Source organism: Chelonoidis abingdonii, chromosome 26, assembly GCF_003597395.2.
Source record: "Chelonoidis abingdonii isolate Lonesome George chromosome 26, CheloAbing_2.0, whole genome shotgun sequence".
In the NCBI taxonomy this organism is placed as follows: Eukaryota; Metazoa; Chordata; order Testudines; family Testudinidae; genus Chelonoidis; species Chelonoidis abingdonii.
This window is the reverse complement of record NC_133794.1, coordinates 8261199-8267725: the sequence shown is the minus strand read 5'-3', so window position 1 is coordinate 8267725 and position 6527 is coordinate 8261199.

Sequence of the window (6527 nt, the reverse complement as noted above, 5' to 3'; positions counted from 1 at the left end):
TCTGTCACAAGTAGCCCCGTGACCCCAGCCTGAGCTCTCTGGTTCTCATCAGTAACAGAAACATGGTGGGAGGGGGGAGGGTCCTGAGAACTGCTGAAAACTCACTTTATTCTGCTGCTTTCCAAGCAGCTGCTTCTAGAAGGAAGCTTCTGTTCCAGAAACGGAGATTTAATTTCCTGTACCCTCTGCACCAGTGACTCACCATTCACATGTTCTCTGCAGCTCTCTCACCTCATTAGGTCTGCACACCACGGCCTCAGCGTCTCTGTGCCAACTGGTACCAGCTATGGCCCTCGACTCAGAAGCAAGTGCAGGGCTCGGGACAGGTAGCCTGGCTGTAGACGTCTGACCCCAAAGGTTCCAGAATCAGGAGTCAGGCCCCAAAGTATGACGAGATTGGCTTACGAATTGTACGATTTTCAAAGCTACTCTAGCTGAGGCTTGTTACCGTTTGCTTTGTGAGCCCTTAGGGGGGCACTTGAGACCCATTTCCAGGCTTTTCTCTGCAATCACGAGGGCTAGAAACTTACTTTTTTCATTTTAATTGAGAGTTGAGACCCCCCCATCATCAGTCTCCTTTCAGAGCAGGGACTCCACAGGAAATCCTGGTCCCCACTAAAGTCACTAGGATTTTTGCCATTGTGTTCAATGGAGCCAGGATTTCACCCTAAATATTACAAGACTGGTGAAAAAAGTGGCAGCACCTAAATCTTAGAGCCGAGTGGAACTTCCTCTTGGGAGTGTTTCTAGAATCAACCCCCTGAATCCAAGCACAAAAAACCCAATGAACCAAAGTGCTCTAATTTCACCACGCAGTGTGTCCTGCAAGTGTGGGGAACCAAATGGAAGTGCCTGGAGCACTATCCCCATCCCAAGCCAACTGACGCACAAAAGGGTCCAACAGAAGGCAGTATCAGCGGTGGAAAATCAGTTGGAAGTTTCAAGTCCTTTCAGTTTTAATAGCCTTGAGAGTTAGAAACACAGGGAAGAAGAATTTTTAAACATGGTTCTACTGGAAGGGTTGATGGCAACCACTGATCATAGACCTGGTTAAAACGGAAGGGTGTGCTGACCACCTTTCATTCATTCCAAATAGAAGAAGTGAAGCCCCTTTTTAAATAATGATAGCTGGACATAATAGAAGCCACTGCCCAAGTCACTAGGCTGCATGGGAAGGCCTAATCAAGAAGGACCCCAGGGAGAATAAGTGGGGTTTTTCTATGACAGATTGCAGAAATGTAGGGGCTAACGCAGTGGGTCTCAAACTTTTTTACTGGTGACCCCTTTCACATCACAAGCATCTGAGTGTGACCCCCCACAATAAATTAAACATACTTTTAAATATATTTAACACCCTTATAAATGCTGGTGGCAATAGGGGGTTGGGCTGGAGGTTGACAGTTCATGACCCCGAGGGGTCCTGATCCTCAGTTTGAGAACCCCTGGCCTGAAGGATTTTTTGACATGTGAGAGAAGCAAAGAGCCCAGAAAACCAGCAGACAGCAAGAGAAACAGCTGTGAGACTAGCCCAGAGGAGCAGAGAGACAGACTCCTTGGGGCACAGGACTGGCTGGAGAAGCTGGCTTGGAAATTCCAAGGAAACATCCTGCACTTTTTTCCTTCTGTATTCTGGGAAATAAGACCCTGTGTTCATTCACTGTAAATAAACAGGGTTAGACCAGAGAAATTCCTGACTTGTATCATCAATTTCCTCTCTAATGGAAACCACTAGGCAAGGCTCCATATATTGACAAACTGCTCAGGGGAAAAGAGGCAAGGCAGCCTTATCTGGTCTGTGACCCTTTGAACCACAAATAAATAAACAGAGGGACCAGATTCTCAGCTTCTGTAAATCGGAATAGCTCCAGTGAAATAAACAGAGCTATATCAGTTTACACCAGCCGAGAACTTGTGTGAGGATAATCAGAGTTAAAGCAACTTTAATTCCACCCCTTCCATGCATGTGCTATTGATATGATTTATAAAGCAAGAGCATGCCAGCCATTTAAGATGTTATGCTACGATGTCCTATATAACCACATAAGAAAGCTGGCCAATGTAATGACCTATCAAAGATGCTTCTATTAAGAATGTGGGTGGAGAACGCAAAGTTACAATTTCTTTGAAAATGGAAGTGCACTCAGAGCTGCAATTCCCCATGGGCCACTTTGACTCAGAGCATCCAAGGAAGCAGGGCTTTGAATGCTTGCAGATGTGTCTCTGTCTCTCCTTGACTCCCCTTGGCACCACACCCTTCTTTCACAAGCAGCTTGCCAGCCCAAGATCCCACTGCAGCTGTAAGGCCAACCCTGCCCTCTACTCAGCACAGAGCCGGTTTTTATCAAATCTGGAGTGCGTTTAGTGCTTGTGAAGGGCACCAGAGAGAGCCCTGAGATCCTCTCTGCACAGGACCAGTGACCAGTCCGTGCGTGTAGGCTCCCCTGCTCCACCCATAAGCCCTAATTGTGCCTTGGCAGGACTATCTGAATATGCCAGGGTTCAGTCTTTGTGGCCCATTCAGGCCTTGGTCCATGTGCCAGGGCTGCCAGCAAGCGCCTTTCATGATGATGGTTTCTGAGCTGTGGACACATGTCCGGAAAGAACTAGATCGAGTCCCACCAAACTCCTGATGCAGAACCCCACCTAAGCAGTAACTACGCTCTGTTCACATTGAGCTGGGCTGGATTCAAACCAGCTCCCTGGGCTTGAGACAGTCATGCCTGGCGCCTCCTGCAGCCATCATGCCAGTGCAGAGCAGGTCTCCGAAGGTCAGAGACAGCCCCTTGCACTTGTGTAACATACTATCCAGAGAAACCATGAATTGTCCCCAGAGGACACTGCCGCACTTGGGATAAAAACCCACCGCGCTGAATCTCAAACCCAGCTGAGCTAGCTCGGGCTGCAGGGCTAAAAATAGCAGTGTAGGGTCTCAGACCCCTCGCAGGGTCTCAGAGCCTGTGCTCCAGCCCGAGCCTGCAAAGCTACACTGCAGTTTGATAGCCCAGACCCCCAAGCCAGCTGACCCGGCCAGCCCCGGCTGTGCCGCAGGCCTTTGATCACAATGCAGACGCAGAGCAAGACCAATGTCTTCCAAGGGGGCCACAGAGTTTAAAAGCTTCAATTTTTGAGACCGTGATCTTGAGCCTGATTTTCTGAGGTGCAGGGCACCCACAATTCCAAATGAAGTGACTGGGAGCAGCAGGTACCCAGAATCAGATCAGACCCCAAAGGATACTTTGAAGATTGAGACCTAAACTCTTCTTCTCTTCCCACCACCGTGCCCTTGGCTTGGTTCACACTGGAGAACAGTTTAACTAGCTGACATGAAACCAAACGAGGAAAGAGAATCATCAACGGAATGATCACCATGGTTCACACAGTCACATGCTCGCATGGGAGAGATCTAGGGCTCCTGCCCAGTGACCCGCATGCAGAAAAGCCATTTTTGGGTTTTGAGTGCCAGGATGCAGCTCATGACCTGGTTCCTTATTTTTGTTCCCTGAGAACCAGCAACTGTGCTGACGCCCCCCTCCCCTCCCAAAGCACATGAGCACTCGGCTGGCAGCAAGCGTTATTCCTGCCCGGGGAGGCAGAAGATTGAGGCAATTTCCAGGACACTGCTGCTCTAGGCTGGTTGTCAGACATGCTGAAGTTCCCCTTCAGGTCAGAGGCAGCCGGGGTGCTCACTCCTCTGCAAACCAGACCATGCGTTGCTAGATCGAAAGCCCATTGCGCTCAGTGGGAGTTTTTCCGTTTACTTCAATGGGCTTTGAACCTAAATTGGCAGAGCTATGAAGATTCCCCTCCTCTCCCAGCCCATCAGGACAGAATTGGCCAGGTGCATACGGCAGTGACATCTGCCACTGAAGCTTTCAGGAGCTGGCCAATGGTCTGATCCAGGGAACATGCTGTATTCCTAGGGCTGGAGAAAATGTAGATCTGGGAGCCAAAGATCAGATTCGCTTGGCTCAGGGGTCTCCTTCAGGCCCATTTTGGAGCCTAACTCAGCCTCGGAGCCTTCCAAAGGTTGCTCCGGGAACATTGGCATGCCTGGCGCAGTGTGCCCAGAGCCAGTAGATGCCTCAAGCAACCATATTGCACAGCACAGGCTTTGTGCTGCCCTGCACTCAAGACAGTTGCTACATTAAAAATCAGAGAAACAGGATTTGTTATTTAAAAAAAAAATCAGCCCAGACGCCCCCTCCCCACCCACGTGTTTATTTTTTCTCAAATTCTGTGTGTTAGAGAAACAGGAGGGCAAGGCTGATTTTCTGTTTGTTTGTGCCAAGAACAGCAAGGGTTTTTTTTATTTCTAGCCTGGAAGCTTTTTAGAAACAGTAACAAACAAATCCTGCGAAGCATCTCTGACCCTCTCGTGTGTATGTGTGTGTGTGTGTGAGAACTGAACACCCCATTCCAGTCCTGAGTATCCTACTTAGCTACAGGATAGCAACAGAATAGTCCTCACTCATTCCTTCCACACCCCAACATTGATTTGCTTTCTCCACTGGCGCTGCTCATTGAGCTAAGGCCGAGATTTTCCTGAGCAGTTTAGTAATTCTGTGCAGTGTAGGAGCAGTTCACGGTGTTCCATCCCAAGCTGAATTTCATTTGCCACCATATTGCCCTTAACTTGGTTAGGTCCCTCTTTCGTTCCACAGTCTTGGTTAACCTAAATCATTTTGTGTTATCTGCAAATTCTGCTTCCTCCCTGCTCCTCTTCTTTTCCAGATCATGAATTAATATCAGCCCTAGCACAGCTCCTGCTGTTAACTTTTGGTGGTGATGAAATTGACCATCTCTTCATAATCCGTTTTCCATCTCTTACCTAGTTTCTGACCCAAGATAGCCCTTTGTCTCTGATCTCTGGACTAATTAGCACCTTCAGCAACCTCTTATGAGGAACTTTGTAAAGGCCTTTTTGAAAATCAAAATGAATTGTGTCAACTTGTTCTCCTTTATCTGCTCTTTTACAGAAAATGGTAGAGAATTTGAATAGATTGGTGACCGCGGTTTTCCTGTTCAGAAGCTGTGCTGCTTTGACCTTATCATATCATTCATTTCTAAGTGCTTTGCAATTCCATCATTTCAACCAGTCTCTAGTCTGCAGTTTACTACATTTCCCCAGCACCTTTTAGAAATATCTGCAAAACATTTGCTACTCTCCAATCCTCCAGCACCAGCTCTATTGCATTTCATATAATTATAGTTTACATTTGGTTTCATCTTCTGAAAGGAGACACAGGGCCAGATTCTGACTTCAATTACCCTTGTGCAAATCCAGAGTCATCTCACTAAGTGTCGTTGAGGTAAACCCAGATTCTAGGCTCAGTTGCACAAGCATACATCAGGAGCAAATTCTGCTGGCTCCAGCACGGTTCCTCCAGACTTACATTCAAGCAATGGAATGGTTCTCAGCAGCGCATAGTGCACAAAGGGGGATCAGGGTCTTAGGCGGGAAGGAAAGGGGGACCCAGAGAACTGTCTGCTCCAATGTGTCACAGAGGGGGCAAATCAGGAACAGACCAGAGGGGGTGAGGAGTTACAAATATGGGTGAGCTCCAGGGAACTCAGCGCTAGGCCTCTAGCTGAGGAGTGGGCCCATGACGAGATCGTTGGTAGCTCGCTTTCTGCTTTGGGCAGCAGCCTAAGCAACATCCCAACACCCACAGAGGGAGCAGTTCATTCCAACTCACCTACGGCTCTTTCTCTCTCATTGACAGCACCGGCCCAGAGGAGAGGCTGCTTGTTGGCTGGCGGGTTCTGCAGAGCCTCTGGAGGCAGAACGGAACCCTGCCCGACCCAGGTCTGGGCGTCCTGTATCCGGCTCGCTGTCTGCTGCTAGCAGGGCTGCGGTCCCAGGGCCAGAGGCGATTCTCCTTGGGTTGCAGTGTCTGGATCCCAGCCTTCGATGGACGCTTTTCCAGCTCACCCCAGGCAGTTCCCCACTGCACTGCAAGCTCCAGCCTGAAGCAGATGCATGGGTCAGCCTCCGTCCTTCCCACCCCACACACCAACCTTCCTAGATTTGCATAGGGATGCTGGCAGGGCAGAGCTTTGGCTCTGTGTTAGTTCCAGCCGCTGTCGCCTGTCCCAGCTGGGGAGAGGGGTGTGTGCGTCTAGGTTCCTTCCCCAGTCCTGGGGGCTTGTCTCTCTCTCCCTGTTCCCCAAAGGCAGCAGTTTGGCAAAATCTCCGAGCTCTGAATGTGAGAGAAGTCAAAAATGTTTCTTATTACTGCCTCTTCCTGCCTGGCTTTTCTCCACCACTCCCAGCTAATAAAGCATTTCCTATTGCTGAACATACAGCCCGAGCCTAGCTCCCTTCCTCCGGCACACACCGGGCCCCTGCTCCATCCCGATTGTTCTCCCTGGGACCCGCCCAGGCCCCGTCCAAACACTCCCCCACGCCAGGGTGGGCAGCGTTCCCAGCTCTTCCTCAGGCTCCCACCAAACCCCTGTCTGGACAAAGAGAAATGTGCCAAGTCTCCGCACAGAGCAGCCAGGAGCCTAAGGGTTTGGCAGCCATC